Source organism: Pristiophorus japonicus, chromosome 18 (assembly GCF_044704955.1).
Source record: "Pristiophorus japonicus isolate sPriJap1 chromosome 18, sPriJap1.hap1, whole genome shotgun sequence".
Classification (NCBI taxonomy): Eukaryota; Metazoa; Chordata; class Chondrichthyes; family Pristiophoridae; genus Pristiophorus; species Pristiophorus japonicus.
Window position 1 is genome coordinate 23,200,427 of NC_091994.1, and position 20,898 is coordinate 23,221,324.

Sequence of the window (20,898 nt, forward strand, 5' to 3'; positions counted from 1 at the left end):
CCCAGTTTGGTTTACACCGTTGGTGACATTTCGCACATTGGTTCGGGCAAATTCAAGGACTGTGATGTAAACGTTGACGGCACGCCCATCTGCCTCCTCATTGACCTTAGAGCCAAAGTCTCCATATTGAGCGAGGCTGTGTACAAAACCCACTTCACTCACTGTCAACTGCAGCCTGCAACTTCCATTCTACATGCGTACTCCGACTCCAAAATTGAGGTACTTGGGGTCATATCTGTCCCGATAACCTACAAGAACATAACATTGGAGAACTTTTCCTTTCATGTTGCGAAGGGACGAAGCCTCATGGGTGTTGATTTTTTTGACAAGCTTGGGTTCAAAGTTTACGACCCAACTGGCACACCTGTGTAGACGGTGGACTTTGACAAGGAGTATCCCTCAATCTTCACAGGGTTTGGAGTGACAACAAAATTCTGCCATCGTCCCCACGTTGACCATTCCGTCAAACCAGTTACGCAGCGACATCGCCGTCTCCCATTCGCGGTTCGCGACCAAGTATCCGCAGAATTAACGTGACTCAGGGAGTCGTTGAGAGCATCGACTCCTCACCCTGGATCTCGAACTTGGTCATTGCTTGGCATAAAAATGGGGAGATCCGCCTATGCACTGACCTGAAAGACGTCAACAAGACCATCATCGCCGACAAGTATCCTCTTCCTACCATCAACAAACTGTCTTCAGAATTCCACGGCTCGTTTTTATGAAACTCGACATGCGCCGCAGTTACCTGCAAATACCCCGAGTGGAGGACAGCAAACCGCTCACGGCATTCACAACCTCATGATTCAATGGCAGACATTTAGAGACCGCATGGATGAACTACAACAATTGTACATTCCTGTCTGGCATAGAAATAAAAAAGGGAAGGTGGCTCAACCGTGGCTATCAAGGGAAATCAGGGATAGTATTAAAGCCAAGGAAGTGGCATACAAATTGGCCAGAAATAGCAGCGAACCTGGGGACTGGGAGAAATTTAGAACTCAGCAGAGGAGGACAAAGGGTTTGATTAGGGCAGGGAAAATGGAGTATGAGAAGAAGCTTGCAGGGAACATTAAGACGGATTGCAAAAGTTTCTATAGATATGTAAAGAGAAAAAGGTTAGTAAAGACAAATGTAGGTCCCCTGCAGTCAGAATCAGGGGAAGTCATAACGGGGAACAAAGAAATGGCGGACCAATTGAACAAGTACTTTGGTTCGGTATTCACGAAGGAGGACACGAACAACCTTCCGGTTATAAAAGGGGTCGGGGGGTCTAGTAAGGAGGAGGAACTGAGGGAAATCCTTATTAGCCGGGAAATTGTGTTGGGGAAATTGATGGGATTGAAGGCCGATAAATCCCCAGGGCCTGATGGACTGCATCCCAGAGTACTTAAGGAGGTGGCCTTGGAAATAGTGGATGCGTTGACAGTCATTTTCCAACATTCCATTGACTCTGGATCAGTTCCTATGGAGTGGAGGGTAGCCAATGTAACCCCACTTTTTAAAAAAGGAGGGAGAGAGAAAACAGGGAATTATAGACCGGTCAGCCTGACATCGGTAGTGGGTAAAATGATGGAATCAATTATTAAGGATGTCATAGCAGTGCATTTGGAAAGAGGTGACATGATAGGTCCAAGTCAGCATGGATTTGTGAAAGGGAAATCATGCTTGACAAATCTTCTGGAATTTTTTGAGGATGTTTCCAGTAGAGTGGATAAGGGAGAACCAGTTGATGTGGTATATTTGGACTTTCAGAAGGCGTTCGACAAGGTCCCACACAAGAGATTGATGTGCAAAGTTAGAGCACATGGGATTGGGGGTAGTGTACTGACATGGATTGAGAACTGGTTGTCAGACAGGAAGCAAAGAGTAGGAGTAAATGGGTACTTTTCAGAATGGCAGGCAGTGACTAGTGGGGTACCGCAAGGTTCTGTGCTGGGGCCCCAGCTGTTTACACTGTACATTAATGATTTAGATGAGGGGATTAAATGTAGTATCTCCAAATTTGCGGATGACACTAAGTTGGGTGGCAGTGTGAGCTGCGAGGAGGATGCTGTGAGGCTGCAGAGCGACTTGGATAGGTTAGGTGAGTGGGCAAATGCATGGCAGATGAAGTATAATGTGGATAAATGTGAGGTTATCCACTTTGGTGGTAAAAACAGAGAGACAGACTATTATCTGAATGGTGACAGATTAGGAAAAGGGGAGGTGCAAAGAGACCTGGGTGTCATGGTACATCAGTCATTGAAGGTTGGCATGCAGGTGCAGCAGGCGGTTAAGAAAGCAAATGGCATGTTGGCCTTCATAGCAAGGGGATTTGAGTACAGGGGCAGGGAGGTGTTGCTACAGTTGTACAGGGCATTGGTGAGGCCACACCTGGAGTATTGTGTACAGTTTTGGTCTCCTAACCTGAGGAAGGACATTCTTGCTATTGAGGGAGTGCAGCGAAGGTTCACCAGACTGATTCCCGGGATGGCGGGACTGACCTATCAAGAAAGACTGGATCAACTGGGCTTGTATTCACTGGAGTTCAGAAGAATGAGAGGGGACCTCATAGAAACATATAAAATTCTGACGGGGTTAGACAGGTTAGATGCAGGAAGAATGTTCCCAATGTTGGGGAAGTCCAGAACCAGGGGTCACAGTCTAAGGATAAGGGGTAAGCCATTTAGGACCGAGATGCGGAGGAACTTCTTCACCCAGAGAGTGGTGAACCTGTGGAATTCTCTACCACAGAAAGTTGTTGAGGCCAATTCACTAAATATATTCAAAAAGGAGTTAGATGAGGTCCTTACTGCTAGGGGGATCAAGGGGTATGGCGAGAAAGCAGGAATGGGGTACTGAAGTTGAATGTTCAGCCATGAACTCATTGAATGGCGGTGCAGGCTAGAAGGGCCGAATGGCCTACTCCTGCACCTATTTTCTATGTTTCTATGTTTCTATGTTTCTATGATGGCCTGTATCAGTATCGGCGCATGCCCTGCAGACTATCTTCTGCACCAAGTGCATTTCAGAAGATTGTCACTACTATGCTAGCAGGCATAGAGGGAGCACTCAATCTGCTTGACGATATTGTCGTCCACGGACGGACAATGGAAGAAAATGACCAGCGATTTCACGCAGTTATGGCTAGACTGCTACACATAACATTACACTTAACGCTGATAAGTGTACATTCGCTGTTGGAGAAATAAACATTCTGGCTACAGAGTCACAGCACAAGGTGTCAAGCCGCCGCAACATTGGCGCAATCCAGTGAATGCAGGAGGTTACTAACGTCAAAGAACTTTCATCATTCCTCGACATTTGCAACTTCTAACTGAAGTTCGTCCCGCACTACGCGTACATTACCGAACCACTTCGTAAGTTGCTGCGCAAGGACATCTCTTGGGAATGGACAGATTCCCAGGTTCAGGCATTCACCACGCTTAAGGAGAAAATCACATCCCCTCCTATCCTCAGGCACTTTGATCCGAATGCCACTATGTATGTCGCCATGGGTGCTGTGCCTTCACAATGGATTGATGGCCTGGAACACCCAGTAACCTTCGCCTCTCGCACCCTCTCGTCTGCAGAACGTAAATACTCTACAGGGGAACGCGAAGCACTCACTTGCATCTACGCTTGTGAACACTGGCACATCTACCTCTATGGCAGGAAATTTACCCTCCATACGGATCACCAAGCGCTAACTATGCTACCGCTACAACTGGATCTGGGCACAGACCACTACGAGTCAGCTGATGGTCTGATCACCTTCATCAGTTTAACTTTGATGTACAGTATATCGCTGGTAGTCGCAACCACGTAGCTGACATGCTCAGCCACTCGACACCTGCTTCAGACTCTGGTGCTGACTTGTTCACAGATGACAACACATATGTTACATTGATCTTCACTCAGTCCATCAGAAACCTTGTCTCCTGCGACGAACTCAAAACCGAATCACAGCGTGATGCTACGCTCCAGCACGTGAGCCACTTCCTCCAGACTGAGTGGCCTAAGCAAATTCCGGAAGAGCTGAAAACATTCCACAGACTTCGTGACCTGCATGGCCAAAAATCGCTACAAGAAGTTCAGTGACCTCATCAATGATCGTCACTATTCTGCAGCGTATGTTCACGAAGTGGGGCCTCCCAGAGGTCATAATCACTGACAATGGACCACAGTTTGTATCTGACCAGTTTGCAGATTTCCTCACTCATCATGCTAGCGAACATCGCCTTACCGCTCGGTACAATCCTCAAAGCAATGGAGGTGTTGAGTGTTTTAACCGCGTCATGAAAGAGGGTTTGAAAGCCAACCTCGCAGCAGGCCAAACATTTGACGAAGTGGTTCAAACCATTCTCCGCACATACCGTTTGACAAAGCACTCGCTAACGGGGAAGACACCCGCTGAGCTCAAGATTGGGCGGAATCTTCGCTGGCTACTGGACATTCTCAAGTCTCCAGCCAAACCTAGCGTGACGATAACCACACTCGCATCCCAGATTTCGGAACGCCAACGAAAAGTGAAGTCATACACTTGACACAAAACAATGCGCTTCAAAGCCCCAACTGAAGAACGGAGATTGGGTCAGAGTTAAGCGCCCAAACCGTAGTTAAGCTCGCATCTTCATTTTCCCTTCGAAAACAGATCAGGCGAAAGTTCAGCCCTCACACCTACGAGCTCAATGATGGAACTCGATGGAATGCTCCGAGACTGATCCCAACACACAGGCCAACAGATCAGCAGGATGGAACAGAGGCACCGTTCTGTTTCCCAACTGAAACCCTCGATCAAATACCGCAAGTTCCACGCCGGTCTCAGCATATCAGAACATGGCCTGGCTATCTCAAGGACTTTGTCTGTTCATAGACAGTGTTTACAAAAGGGGGAAATATGTTGTGTTCATACTCTGCTTGTTACAAGACACTGGACAGGCATTAGGACCCTGCGGGAGCTATTCACAGTTGCTGTAAACATTCTGGTTCATGCTTGTTTTGGGACACCATTTTGGGTGTTGCTATAAAGGACACAGTTAAATTACTTTATTCCTGATTCAGTTAGTCTGTTTATTTACGTACAGAACAGGGTGCATGTCAGAGGCCAGTAAACCTGCAAATACTGGGAAGGCGGATGGCAGGGCTGCACTGGGGGGGAAGAGATCTGGTCGGGGGGAGAAGGGATCCCGGGGTGGGTTGGCCGATCTCGTTTGCTTGTGGGGGCGGGGGGGGGGGGAGCACTCCTGCATCTCCTGGCCCACAAGCAGTGCTGGAAAATCAGTTGCCTGTTGAATCTGGCAGCTCCAGACTCCTTTCAGCTGCCGGGTTTCCAGGGCCCTGGGAAACCCGGCCGGCAGACATTAAATTTAAACGGCTGCCAAAATCTGAGGAATGCCATCTCATTAACATATTTAAATTACTGACCCGCCTCTCCAGGGTCGCAATAAAACCATAAGTAGGCATGTTTGCAGTGGGTTGGGGTCGGGGTTCATATTTTTACCACTATAATCTCTTTTCCCCCCTGCCCTGCCATCCAAGACATCCCATCCTCAACCATCTCCCACATGTCTGGGGGTAGGTTTCAAATTGACCCTGCTATACCTAGAGTGACCACTATCTGCCCAGTGGAAAACTGAGTTGGCAGCTAAAAATAAATGGATTTGGTCTTGCTCAGGATGCACAGATCAAATATGCACAAAATGGATCCTGTTTCACATGTGCAGCCCTTATACATTTTGCTATGGAAAACTTGGTCTTTCTGATTGATTTCAAATCTCCAAATTACAGGCCAGCCAACTTTAAACTGGCCTTGTGACAAAAAATTGGCATCAGTACATGACATTAGAAGTGGAGATCAAAAAAGATAGAGACAGTTAAGATAGAAAGGGTGAGATGGTTAATAAACTAATCAAATTTAGAGAGGATGGATGTGGATGGATTTTCATTTGCGCATATTAAAAATTGGGGAACAGATAACTGAGGTACTATTACATATACATAAAAATGAATTAGAAAGGGGAATAGTGCCAGATGACGGGTGGACAGCTACTGTGATTCCTATATTTAACAAGGGAGTTAAAGCAAATCCAAGGGGAGCTGATAGACCAGTTACCTTAATGTTGGTGGTAAGAAAGATAATGGAATCTTTACTTAAAGATGTAATAGAAAAACATTTAGAAACCGAAAATATAATAGAGTAGTCCTCTTGGCCAACCTTATAGAATTCTTTGAAGAAGTAACAGAAAGAGTAGACCAGGATAATGCAGTACATGTAATATATTTGAATTTGCAATAAAGCACCACATAGTCGACACCACATGACAAAGCATGTGGAGTCAGAGGACAAATAGCAGAATGGGTAGTAAGCTCATTTAAAAAAAGAATGTCGGGGTTAAGGGTAGTTACGCAGACTTGCAGAAGGTGGGAAGTGTTGTTCCACAAGGATCGGTACTGGGACCATTGTCACTCACCAATTACATAAATAATTTGGACTCAGGAATTAGAAGTCTAATTTTAAAATTTGCAGGTGACACCAAATTGAAGGGTACAGTTAATACTGAGGAGGAATGCGGCAAAATACAAGAAGACATTAATGGGTGTAAAATCCCGGCCTTGCCGGGTCGGTACGGAGTGTATACGGACCCGGCGAGGCCTCGCAAAAGCCGGTTTTCGGAGCACAATGCGCATGCGCCAAAAATCGGCTTTTCCAATCTGTCAAATTTTCACTTGGCAGATTTTCCGCATCCCCACAGCCAGGACATTCGCGCGGATGAGATTGGGCTATTTGCCCATCTCTTGTCCAGCGAATGTCCTTCAAAATTTTACACCTGGTAAAAGCAGGCGCATAGCCTACTTTTACCGGCGCTAGAGTTTTAAAACACACAAAAATTAAATTTAAACACACATTTTTAGAGTAAAAATCCTGTCCATTAAGTTTATTTTAAAGCCTATTAAAACACATTTAAAAAAACATTTAATTAACTTTAATATCGATTAATTTAAAATATGTGAGGAGTTTTTTTTTATTTATTATGTTGTGTTTGGGTGTTTTAGGGGGTTATTCTCATTGATAGTAATCAGAACTCGTAAAATCGGAGTTCCCATTACTAGCGATGAGAATACTGTGCCGTGATTGGTTGTCCAGGCCCACATGACTCCAGCTTCTCGGTCCGTACCTCGAAGACGGGGCTACGCTGCAATGTGCGGGAAAAGAAGGCCACCGACTGGAATCGAAGGTACCTCCGAGACCACCAGGTACTTTCGCCAAAAAAACTTTGGGTTGGAGGCGTTGGTCCGAAGGAAGCCACCAACTGGAATTTCAGGGCCAATAAGTTTGCAGAATGGGCATGCAATTGGCAAATTAATGACAATATAGATAAATGTGCATTTTGGTAGGAAGAATAAGGAGCAATGTTCCCACAAATTTTTTTTTTGGGTGCACGGTCCCTTTAACGGGCTGCGCGGACCATTCAAATTTCCGTGCATGCGCAGTTTTTCCATTTAAAAGCCGCTGAACAGCCTGCGCGGCCACGCAGCTTAATGGGAACATTGATAAAGGAAGCCATATAAGCTTTGGAAAATAAGAGTTTGAATGGGGTAGAGAACAAAGGGATTTAGGGGTACAGATACACAAATCCCTAAAAATAGCGACACGGGTTATAAAGCCATAAGAAAAGCAAACACAGCACGGGATTCATTTCTAGAGGGCTAGCAGTTATGTTAAACCTGTATTGAACCTTGGTTAGATCACACTTAGAGCACTGAGCACAGTTCTCGTCCCCAATTTATAAAAAATGGATATAGAGGCACTGGCGAAGGTGCATTTCAGGGGTAAAACTGCTTTTTAAGCAAAAAGCAGGAGCGCGCCCATTTTGCTCCATCATTAATGACCCGCCAAAGAATTTGCATTTCAAGAAATGACACGTTTCAAAGCCACATAAATACAAGAGGGTTCAGATCAGGTCAGGTTAGGTGCAGCACCTGACTTGTGCCCACGTGGAAAGGGGGTAGGGGAGTGGGGGAGAATTTGGGCCTATCTCTTCCAAAGAATTCATTCCAATTAATTACAGAAACAAGATGTCTCCCATTAGTTTGTTACTGGGATAAGGGATTTTATCCCTTTAGAATCTGTAAACCATAAAACAAGTGCGAAAGGTGAAATAGGGATGGAGAAGCGGCACTGATATTCCTTCAACTATAATTAAATGTCTAGTTAATTGGGAATTAAAGGCTAATGTAATGTATGCACCTGTGAGTATGCTTACATAGAAAAACATAGAAAATAGGTGCAGGAGCAGGCCATCCAGCCCTTCTAGCCTGCACCGCCATTCAATGAGTTCATGGCTGAACATGAAACTTCAGTACCCACTTCCTGCTTTCACGCCATACCCCTTGATCCCCCGAGTAGTAAGGACTTCATCTAACTCCCTTTTGAATATATTTAGTGAATTGGCCTCAACTACTTCCTGTGGTAGAGAATTCCACAGGTTCACCACTCTCTGGGTGAAGAAGTTTCTCCTTATCTCGGTCCTAAATGGCTTACCCCTTATCCTTAGACTGTGACCCCTGGTTCTGGACTTCCCCAACATTGGGAACATTCTTCCTGCATCCAACCTGTCCAAACCCGTCAGAATTTTAAACGTTTCTATGAGGTCCCCTCTCACTCTTCTGAACTCCAGTGAATACAAGCCCAGTTGATCCAGTCTTTCTTGATAGGTCAGTCCCACCATCCCGGGAATCAGTCTGGTGAATCTTCGCTGCACTCCCTCAATAGCAAGAATGTCCTTCCTCAAGTTAGGAGACCAAAACTGTACACAATACTCCAGGTGTGGCCTCACCAAGGCCCTGTACAACTGTAGCAACACCTCCCTGCCCCTGTACTCAAATCCCCTCGCTATGAAGGCCAACATGCCATTTGCTTTCTTAACCGCCTGCTGTACCTGCATGCCAACCTTCAATGACTGATGTACCATGACACCCAGGTCTCGTTGCACCTTCCCTTTTCCTAATCTGTCACCATTCAGATAATAGTCTATCTCTCTGTTTTTACCACCAAAGTGGATAACCGCACATTTATCCACATTATACTTCATCTGCCACGCATTTGCCCACTCACCTAACCTATCCAAGTCACTCTGTAGCCTCATAGCATCCTCCTCGCAGCTCACACTGCCACCCAACTTAGTGTCATCCGCAAATTTGGAGATACTACATTTAATCCCCTCGTCTAAATCATTAATGTACAATGTAAACAGCTGGGGCCCCAACACAGAACCCTGCGGTACCCCACTAGTCACTGCCTGCCATTCCGAAAAGTACCCATTTACTCCTACTCTTTGCTTCCTGTCTGACAACCAGTTCTCAATCCACGTCAGCACACTACCCCCAATCCCATGTGCTTTAACTTTGCACATTAATCTCCTGTGTGGGACCTTGTCGAAAGCCTTCTGAAAGTCCAAATATACCACATCAACTGGTACTCCTTTGTCCACTTTATTGGAAACATCCTCAAAAAATTCCAGAAGATTTGTCAAGCATGATCTCCCTTTCACAAATCCATGCTGACTTGGACCTATCATGTCACCATTTTCCAAATGCGCTGCTATGACATCCTTAATAATTGATTCCATCATTTTACCCACTACTGAGGTCAGGCTGACCGGTCTATAATTCCCTGCTTTCTCTCTCCCTCCTTTTTTAAAAAGTGGGGTTACATTGGCTACCCTCCACTCGATAGGAACTGATCCAGAGTCAATGGAATGTTGGAAAATGACTGTCAATGCATCCGCTATTTCCAAGGCCACCTCCTTAAGTACTCTGGGATGCAGTCCATCAGGCCCTGAGGATTTATCGGCCTTCAATCCCATCAATTTCCCCAACACAATTTCCCGACTAATAAAGATTTCCCTCAGTTCCTCCTCCTTAATAGACCCTCTGACCACTTTTATATCCGGAAGGTTGTTTGTGTCCTCCTTAGTGAATACTGAACCAAAGTACTTGTTCAATTGTTCTGCCATTTCTTTGTTCCCTGTTATGACTTCCCCTGATTCTGACTGCAGAGGACCTACGTTTGTCTTTACTAACCTTTTTCTCTTTACATACCTATAGAAACTTTTGCAATCCGCCTTAATGTTCCCTGCAAGCTTCTTCTCGTACTCCATTTTCCCTGCCCTAATCAAACCCTTTGTCCTCCTCTGCTGAGTTCTAAATTTCTCCCAGTCCCCAGGTTCGCTGCTATTTCTGGCCAATTTGTATGCCATTTCCTTGGCTTTAATACTATCCCTGATTTCCCTAGATAGCCACGGTTGAGCCACCTTCCCTTTTTTATTTTTACGCCAGACAGGAACATACAATTGTTGTAATTCATCCATGCGGTCTCTAAATGTCTGCCATTGCCCAATCACAGTCAACCCCTTAAGTATCATTAGCCAATCTATCTTAGCCAATTCATGCCTCATACCTTCAAAGTTACCCTTCTTTAAGTTCTGGACCATGGTCTCTGAATTAACTGTTTCATTCTCCATCCTAATGCAGAATTCCACCATATTATGGTCACTCTTCCCCAAGGGGCCTCGCACAATGAGATTGCTAATTAATCCTCTCTCATTACACAACACCCAGTCTAAGATGGCCTCCCCCCTAGTTGGTTCCTCGACATATTGGTCTAGAAAACCATCCCTTATGCATTCCAGGAAATCCTCCTCCACCGTATTGCTTCCAGTTTGGTTAGCCCAATCTATGTGCATATTAAAGTCACCCATTATAACTGCTGCACCTTTATTGCATGCACTCCTAATTTCCTGTTTGATGCCCTCCCCAACATCACTACTACTGTTTGGAGGTCTGTACACAACTCCCACTAACGATTTTTGCCCTTTAGTGTTCTGCAGCTCTACCCATATAGATTCCACATCATCCAAGCTAATGTCTTTCCTAACTATTGCATTAATCTCCTCTTTAACCAGCAATGCTACCCCACCTCCTTTTCCTTTTATTCTATCCTTCCTGAATGTTGAATACCCCTGGATGTTGAGTTCCCAGCCCTGATCATCCTGGAGCCACATCTCCGTAATCCCAATCACATTACAGGTTAGAGCTGTTGCTCCTCCCTTTAGTTATTGGGGACTTGGCCTGGAGGGTGTTGCATGGGGCAGTCCCGTGCAATAAGTTTTCAAATCGGTTCTTGGACTTCCAGGCCGCCTGCATTTTCAGCAGTCTGGAGGAGTCCATGTTCCACGTTTATGTACAATGTGTGAGGTTGCAGCCCTTCTTCCATTATTTGAAGGGGCTGCTCCTCGACTTCTGTCCCACGCTTCTGATCATTGGGTACCCCGATACAGAGGGGAGTGGACAGGTCGAGGGCCTCCTGGTAGGACTGCTCCTGGGCGTAGCCAAGGTGGCCATTAACCGGTCCGGGCAGCGGACGATCGAGGAGGTCGTTCAGCCCGACTGCCTGCCGCTCTTCCGCGGCTACGTCCGTGTCAGGATGTCCCTGGAGATGGAGCACACAGTGTCCACCAGTACGCTCGCGGCCTTGCGCGAGAGGTGGGCACCAAAGGGACTGGAGTGCATCATTACCCCCAGCAACCAAATTTTTATTTGATTTAAGTTTCCTTTAAAGTTTTACTTGGAAATTTGTGGTTTCTAGTACCCTTACTAAAAGGGGGTACTTGATTGAATGTTACCTTAAAATAGTTGTAGAGTTGTTGCTCCTCCCTTTATCTATTGGGGACTTGGCCTGGAGGGTGTTGCACGGAGCAGTCCCGTGCAAATAGTTTTTAAGTCGGTTCACGGATTCCCAGGCCGCCTGCATTCTCTGCAGTCTGGTGGAGTCAGTGTTCCACGTTTATGTACAATGTGTGAGGGTGCAGCCCCCTTTTTCATTATTTGAAGGGGTGGCTCCTCGATTTCTGCCTGCACTTCAGTACCCGCTCCTGACCTTTGGGCACCCAGTACGGAGGGGAGCGGGCAGGTCAGAAGGCCTCCTCGTAGAACTGCACCTGGGCCTGGCCAAGGAGGTCATTACCAGGCCCAGGCAGCGGGCGGTCAAGGGGGTTGTTCAGCCTGACTGCTTGCCTCTCTTCCGCGGCTACATTCGCGCCAGGGTGCCCCTGGAGATGGAGCACCCGATGTCCACCGGTACGCTCGCGGCCTTCCATGAGAGGTGGGCACCAGAGGGACTGGAGTGCATCATTTCAACAGGGAACTGAATTTTAATTTGATTTGACAAGGTTTCCTTTAATGTTTGCTTGTTAATTTGTGGATTTTGGTGCCCTTACAAAAGGGGGCACTTGATTTAAAGTTATATTTAAAATAGTTGTAGAGCTGTTGCATTGTAAGTAACTTAGCTAGTCATGTGATGTTCACAGGACTCAATAAAACTCCAGTCAGTTGGGTCTCGGTCATCCACGATGAGGTATGCAGTTGTGAGCCTAGTGGATGAACTGGTAATGTGTATTATGATTGTTAAATCTTTGTTAATAAACCAACTAGTTCTTAAGAGCAATGTGTTGCTATGAAAGCAAAAACCCATGAAGCAAATGCATTACAGCTAATAGGTCCAGAACTTTTTTTAATTCCACTTACTTATACTAAGAAGTAGGCAGGGACTTTCCACTTCAGTGTTCCTGGCATATGCTGGAAGCACGGATGGGAAAATTCCGCACCCATCTGTGGCTTTCTGACCATTAGAATCAGTAGTGGAAAAGCAAGGGCTGGGGGTGTGGAATTTCCCCGTATGTGTTTCTCTTGTGTTTCAGGAGTGCTGATGCAGAAAATCCCAACCGTAATGTTTAGCTGATCGGTAAGCTTGCCGGGAATATGGCTACCATTTTTATTTTCAGCTCAGCATCTGTAGTAGTGGGAGAAGGTTTCACCTGTTGAAAGTGTCACTCTTACAGCTTTGGTTCTTACACTCCTCCTGCACTTCCAGCAGGGAGCTACGTCCAAAGGGAGCAGGGTGGGGTGGTAGATAGTATGGCTAGTCCACTGCCAATTCACCACCTAGCCTCCTTAGGAGTGTTGAATTGGTGAACTTACCCTCTTGAGTGTAGTGGGACAAGGAAAATCATAATAATGGTGAAACAATGTGGGTTAAAAAAAGTAAGAAAAAAGCAAAGGATCAGTAAATTATGCAAGATGTTTTTTTTAAATTAGGTCAGTATTGAACTATTGGAAAAGCCTAAATGGTCATAATCAATTTCAGTCATCGCACACACTTCAATTATATTCTGTTAAATGATACAATTTAACAGCAATTCAACAGAAATGATGAAACATGCAAGAGGTGTAAATAGCTTACCTATCTGTCCCGCAAGTGTACTGGGTTGTATCTTCAGTTCAGTGAGGTATTAGAATCTCAGTCTCCCATGAACTGGCAGTGTGCAGTCAGTCAACATAGGCAGCAGCCTAGGTTTTCCTCATCTTACTGCCTGGTTGCCAGGATATACTCACACAGCTGACACCAGATACAGCAACAACTTGTATTTATATAGCGCCTTTAACATGTGAAACATCCCAAGGCGCTTCACAGGGGTATTATGAGACAAAAAAAACATTTTTGACACCGAGCCACATAAGGAGAAAATAGGGCAAGTGACCAAAACCCTTGGTCAAAGAGGCAGGTTTTAAGGAACGTCTTGAAGGAAGAAAGAAAGGTAGAGAGGTGGAGAGGATTAGGCAGGGATTTCCAGAGCTTGGGGCCTAGGCAACAAAGGCACAGCCACCAATGGTTGAGTAATTATAATCAGGGATACTCAAGAGGGCAGAATTAGAGGAGCGCAGACATCTCGGGGGATTGTGGGGCTGAAGGAGATGAGAGAGATAGGGAGGGGAGAAAGTGCCAGAAGTCCCACCCTGCCCCAGTGGAAAATCAGAAACTTTGTGCATTGATGTAATTTCCAGTGGGTAGGAACATTGGCAATGGAAATGATTGCCTCAAACAATTGGGTGTTTCATTTAAATATATATTGGGTGGGGGAGAAATGTCCATTCCTGCATGCATTTCTTGATATTCCAGTATGTAAGATGTCCAAAATAAATGATACCCATTTGAAATGGGTGTCCAGATTTGTTAGCCAGTGGTAGGTGTGGTGGAGATCGTGAAAGGGACAGTATTATAAAGGTAAGTTTGTTTTAGCCATTTCTCAACCTGCTTTCTTCAATTTTTCCCCAGATTCAGGTTTCTATGAGCCTTTGGAACATTCTATGAAACATAAAATTGTTACAGGGCTTGACAGAGTAGATGCAATGTCGGAAAATGTGAGGTCATCCACCTTGGGAAAAAAAACAGTAAAAGGGAATATTATTTGAATGGGGAGAAATTACAACATGCTGCGGTGCAGAGGGACCTGGGGGTCCTTGTGCATGAATCCCAAAAAGTTAGTTTGCAGGCGCAGCAGGTAATCAGGAAGGCGAATGGAATATTGGCCTTCATTGCGAGAGGGATGGAGTACAAAAGCAGGGAGGTCCTGCTGCAACTGTACAGGGTTTTGGTGAGGCCGTACCTGGAGTACTGCGTGCAGTTTTGGTCACCTTACTTAAGGAAGGATATACTAGCTTTGGAGGGGGTACAGAGATGATTCACTAGGCTGATTCCGGAGATGAGGGGGTTACCTTATGATGATAGATTGAGTAGACTGGGTCTTTACTCGTTGGAGTTCAGAAGGATGAGGGGTGATCTTATAGAAACATTTAAAATAATGAAAGGGATAGACAAGATAGAGGCAGAGAGGTTGTTTCCACTGGTCGGGGAGACTAGAACTAGGGGGCACAGCCTCAAAATACGGGGGAGCCAATTTAAAACCGAGTTGAGAAGGAATTTCTTCTCCCAGAGGGTTGTGAATCTGTGGAATTCTCTGCCCAGGGAAACAGTTGAGGCTAGCTCATTGAATGTATTCAAATCACAGATAGATAGATTTTTAACCAATAAGGGAATTAAGGGTTATGGGGAGCGGGCGGGTAAGTGGAGCTGAGTCCACGGCCAGATCAGCCATGATCTTGTTGAATGGCGGAGCAGGCTCGAGGGGCTAGATGGCCTACTTCTGTTCCAAATTCTTATGTTCTTATGTTCTAACTCCCTTTTGAATATATCTAACGGACTGGCCTCAACAACTTTCTGTGGTAGAGAATTCCACAGGTTTACAATTCTCTGAGTGAAGAAGCTTCTCCTCATCTCGAGCCTAAATGGCTTACCGCTTATCCTAAGACTGTGACCCCTGGTTCTGGACTTCCCCAACATCGGGAACATTCTACCTACATCTAACCTGTCCAATCCTGTCAGAATTTTATATGTTTCTATGAGATCCCCTCTCATTCTTCTAAATTCCAGTGAATATAAGCCTAGTCGATTCAGTCTTTCTTCATATGTCAGTCCTGCCACCCCGGGAATCAGCCTGGTGAACCTTTGCTGCACTCCCTCAATAGCAAAAATGTCCTTCCTCAGATTAGGAGACCAAAACTGTACACACTATTCAAGGTGTGGCCTCACCAAGGCCTTGTACAACTGCAGTAAGACCTCCCTGCTCCTATACTCAAATCCTCTCGCTATGAAGACCAATATGCCATTTGCCTTCTTCACCACCTGCTGTACCTTACTAAGAAAGTTGAATGCCTGACTAACTGTGATTGGAATCCCCTTCCCCTGCCGCCCTCCTCCCCCCCAACCCACCAAGAAAAAAATTGATGCCAGATCGAAGTTCTATCATGAACTTACTTATCAGATAAAAGAACTGCATTGAAAATATTCTGAGAGCTGTGTGGCCCTTCCTCCTCAGCACGTGGAATTGAATTCACAGTTTAAAGTACAGAGGAATTTTCCTCCCCACCCCCACCCCGCCATCATCCTCCCCTCACTCCAAAAACAAAGTCAATTGCTCAGAGGTAAACTGAAGTGCAATTCATGCAATTGTGCCCTCTCCTCCCACATCCACGACATCACCTGCAGGTTCTAGTTACGTACAGGGTGGACAAGAGTCTGACTGACTGCATCCACCCATCATTTCATTTTCAGGGGCACGTTCCAGGCCAATTCCCTATCAACTTCTATGGGTCACAGAGATTCATACCTTACAGAGGTCACAGACCAAGCTGAATTGATTAATCAGCAGGAGCACTTTGTGCAGTCCTCTGAGAATTGTCAGAGCTCCTTGCAAAGAATGACACAGAACATATGACAGATGCTCTGACATCTGCGAGGACATGCAAGGGGGTTTGGAGAACCTGCAGAGCAGCTTTGAGTAAATGGCAACTCCAGGGCCACCTGTTGAAGAGCTGCCAAGGACAAATACTGCAAGCACAGATGCTGTTTTACTCACCAACATTGTGTATTCTGCTAATGAGGCCTTGGTTACATCCTGGGGCCTCTATTGAAGAACATCAGTGTGACATCACAGTTGCTCTTCCCACTGAGGTAGCACTGGGGAAAACAGAAGAAAGCAGGTTGGAAAGTGACTAAAACAAACTTACCTTTATATTGCTGTATCCTATTCATGATCTGCACCATACCTACCACACCCTATACTCTCACCAAGGGCAAGCATTTGGGGAAGCAAACTTTGATGAAGGGACATACATGTGGAGTAGGCAAATAAACTGATTGCACCTTCTTTTGAATCTTTCCGATGTATTTTTTGCCAGAAGGAACATATGAATGTTGGGGGTAAGCATGTAGGACTGGTAGCGAAGGCAGGGGATTCTGCCCAGCATGTTGGTATGTGGCGAATGGCATACAGCGAGGACCATAGGACTGTTTATGTAAGGACTCAAGGGCTGCTTTTAACAGAAAGTCCTGTCAACCAATACTTGACGGATCAGTCTGCCACTGACAATGCTCAGGGCCACATTCCTGACCCTTTGGTTGAATGGGTTGAGCAAGAACATTGTGATCCGTAACACATAAGCCTAGTAAAGAACATTAATCAAAGGGCGCCAGACAATTCTTTAACCCCTTTATCTTAACTCGTCATTAAAGAAAAGAATCGCCTGGAGGTTTAATGTGCATGTGTAGGATTCATGTGATGTCTAAAATTTAGCATGCTTGAACTGTTATCTATTAACCAGTCCAAAATATATTAACAGTTACACAGACCAAATACCCCTTTTAGGACACATGGTACACTAGTGATTATGGGCCCAACATTGCCCAAGCCGTTTTTTCGGCGCACTGATCTGAAGCGCGCTGGAAAGGGCGCCAGAAAAAAGGGGCCCCATCCTGGCTGTTCTTCGGAGTCCCCGGAGTCATGGTGTGGCGTGCAGACTTAAGAGGGGGACGGAGCAACAGGCCAGCACAGAAAGCACTGCCGGCACCTGCGCGCATGCTCACTGAGGGCTGTGCGCATGCTCCTGCTCTCCCAGTGCGTCCTGTGGGCTGTGAGCAGGACCCGATGCTCGCAGCCCCTAGCCCCGGCCAAGGGACGTCCGATCTCGCCGCATCCTATCCCCGGCCAGCCCGTTGAGTTCCCGGATGAGGTAGGACTTCGGTTCTATTTTTTATTTATTGGTTGTGCTTGAGAGTTTTGATTGGGGAATGTGGGGAGGAGGAGCATTTGGGGAGGGGGCGGGGAGAGAAAGAGTGTATGGGGGGTGGGGAGAGAAAGAGTGTATGGGGGGTGGGGAGAGAAAGAATGTATGGGGGGGGGGGGGAGAAGGGGAGTTTTGCCGGGTCTTGCATCCTCGGGTCTGGAAAAATAGCGTCAGGGATCGTGGATGCATTGGTTGTAATTTACCAAAATTCCATGGATACTGGGGATGTCCCAGCAGATTGCAAAACCGCAAATGTAACGCCCCCATTTAAAAAAGGAGGCAGACAAAAAGCAGGAAACTACAGACCAGTTAGCCTAACATCTGTGGCTGGGGGGGTTGGGGTGGTGGTGGGGGCACTACCAGCTCCCGGGAACTTGCCTGGGAGTTTGCGGAGGCACTGCCATGGCGGTGCAGTGGCCCGTAGGTAGCGCCCCAGGTCGGCACGCAACCGGTGATAACGCCATCGCGTGCGCGGCGAGCCCTCAACTCTGCGTAGACCCCTTACCGACCCGCGGGGGAAATTGCCCTGCAGCCCGCGAGGCTGGCACGAGCTTTCGTTCGCGGGGCGGAAGTTAAAGGGGAGGTCACCAGCGTCGCATGCCGCCATCTTACTTTTTTTGCCGACTGTCGGGTTGGCTTCCCTAACTGTATTTACATGTGGTCCGGGCCGCCATCGTGCAACCTGGCACTCCATATTGGGTGCCTGGCTGCAGGCCTGGTCCCACGCTGCCCTGGTGGTCTTGTGGAGGGGAAGCAAAGGGGCAGGGCGTTGAAGTGCGTCAGCGCTATGAGGAGCATCCGCATAGTGCTGCACTACTCGTCCCATTAGCACCGCTAATCCCACCCCTAAAGGAAGTGGAGCGCACGAGATTGCGCTGCATTTCCTTTGAGGGACGGTAAGGCCAATTCACTGGTCGGATGGGGGCAGGAAGTCCCGGCCTCAGCAAGTTACCATCTCCAATCTCGCCGGGCAATTTTGCTCCCATGATTCCTTAGCCTCATAGAACCTCATTGATCCAAGTTGGTTTGGTAGGGTTGACTGTTTGGCCTCTCACTGGTCACTCGTATTCACTCTGGGGACATCAGTGTGATGAATCTCCGTCTATACATGGGCACATCCAAATTTGCACATCTGTTATTGGCCTGGATTTTTCGGGTCCTGTGTTAGTGAAAGCACAGCGGAGGTAGCTGTAAGTGCCTCGCAAGTTCCGGATTTCTACATGCAATACGCATGCACGAAAACCCGGAACTTGCGATCTGTCAAGTTTCAGCTTCACAGCTCATACCAATCCCCGGGAAATGGCCATTCGCCGGTGAAGAGTTGGGCTTTTTGCCCAAATACTGCCCACCACATGCCTTCTTTTACCAGTGTAAGGGTTTCGAGAAATATGAAATTACATGTTTTTTAAATCATTTAAACTTTAAAAAAAAAATTTAAATTAGTTCAGGTTATTTTGGACACTTTAAAAATGTTTACATTTATTTTTCAAAAAATAAATTTTTGCTTTAAATGTTTAATTACATTGCATTTAATTAATTTTTAACATGTAATGATTCATTTTTTTATTTAAGTTGTGTGAAATTTGTGTTTCTTAGGTGATTCCTATTAAGTTTATGGGGATTTCGTACGTAAATGGAATCCCCATGAGCATAACGGGGAACACCTTTCTCATTGATTGTGCTGGCCCATGTGATCCTAGGGATGTTTGCGAACTGCATGCGCCCCTGGGATAAGTGGGCCTTTATGCAGGCGTACGCCTGCAGGCCCAGGACCCCGGGTCTTTGTGCTGGGCCATCAGGTAGATTCGTACTTTTATTGCAGTTCGGAGGCATTCGCCCGCAGGAAGCTTCCGACCACAAATATCTTGACTATAGCTAGTTTCAATTTCTGTTTCCTTGTATTCAAGAAAGCTAAATTATTGCATATTGTAATGATTCAAGACTCTGGTTACTGTAAACTCACTCAGGTGCAACCTGATCCATCTTTATTCCAGCCCGAGAGTACAGGCGTGACAAAGACACCCAGCTTATATACAAGCACACATGCCACATGCGTACAGCCCGATGACCTCCGGACACGGCGCCCTCTGGTGTCTGGTGACCCCCAAGCATTAATACATAGAAACATAGAAACATAGAAAATAGGTGCAGGAGTAGGCCATTCGGCCCTTCTAGCCTGCACCGCCATTCAATTAGTTCATGGCTGAACATGCAACTTCAGTACCCCATTCCTGCTTTCTCACCATACCCCTTGATCCCCCTAGTAGCAAGGACTTCATCTAACTCCTTTTTGAATATATTTAGTGAATTGGCCTCAACAACTTTCTGTGGTAGAGAATTCCACAGGTTCACCACTCTCTGGGTGAAGAAATTTCTCCTCATCTCGGTCCTAAATGGCTTACCTCTTATCCTTAGACTGTGTCCCCTGGTTCTGGACTTCCCCAACATTGGGAACATTCTTCCTGCATCTAACCTGTCTAACCCCGTCATAATTTTAAACGTTTCTATGAGGTCCCCTCTCATTCTTCTGAACTCCAGTGAATACAAGCCCAGTTGATCTAGTCTTTCTTGATAGGTCAGTCCCGCCATCCCGGGAATCAGTCTGGTGAACCTTCGCTGCACTCCCTCAATAGCAAGAATGTCCTTCCTCAGGTTAGGAGACCAAAACTGTACACAATACTCCAGGTGTGCCCTCACCAAGGCCCTGTACAACTGTAGCAACACCTCCCTGCCCCTGTACTCAAATCCCCTCGCTATGAAGGCCAACATGCCATTTGCTTTCTTAACTGCCTGCTGTACCTGCATGCCAACCTTCAATGACTGATGTACCATGACACCCAGGTCTCTTTGCACCTCCCCTTTTCCTAATCTGTCACCATTCAGATAATAATCTGTCTCTCTGTTTTTACCACCAAAGTGGATAACCTCACATTTATCCACATTATACTTCATCTGCCATGCATTTGCCCACTCACCTAACCTATCCAAGTCGCTCTGCAGCCTCATAGCATCCTCCTCGCAGCTCACACTGCCACCCAACTTAGTGTCATCCGCAAATTTGGAGATACTACATTTAATCCCCTCGTCTAAATCATTAATGTACAGTGTAAACAGCTGGGGCCCCAGCACAGAACCTTGTGGTACCCCACTAGTCACTGCCTGCCATTCTGAAAAGTCCCCATTTACTCCTACTCTTTGCTTCCTGTCTGACAACCAGTTCTCAATCCATGTCAGCACACTACCCCCAATCCCATGTGCTTTAACTTTGCACATTAATCATTTGTGTGGGACCTTGTCGAAAGCCTTCTGAAAGTCCAAATATACCACATCAACTGGTTCTCCCTTGTCCACTCTACTGGAAACATCCTCAAAAAATTTCAGAAGATTTGTCAA

At 46.3% G+C, this 20,898-nt stretch overlaps 1 long non-coding RNA gene across 1 annotated transcript in view; it reads right to left on the reverse strand.

The window, feature by feature from the left end:
- Positions 1 to 19,498, reverse strand: part of LOC139228597 (uncharacterized) — a 55,994-nt gene extending 36,496 nt beyond the window's left edge. Inside the window, exons 1-2 of the long non-coding RNA XR_011587585.1 lie at positions 19,469 to 19,498; positions 16,299 to 16,399 (exon numbers count right to left, since the gene is read on the reverse strand). This is a non-coding gene — a long non-coding RNA (uncharacterized lncRNA). The remainder of the gene's footprint in view (positions 1 to 16,298; positions 16,400 to 19,468) is intronic.
- Positions 19,499 to 20,898: the final 1,400 nt, after the last annotated feature.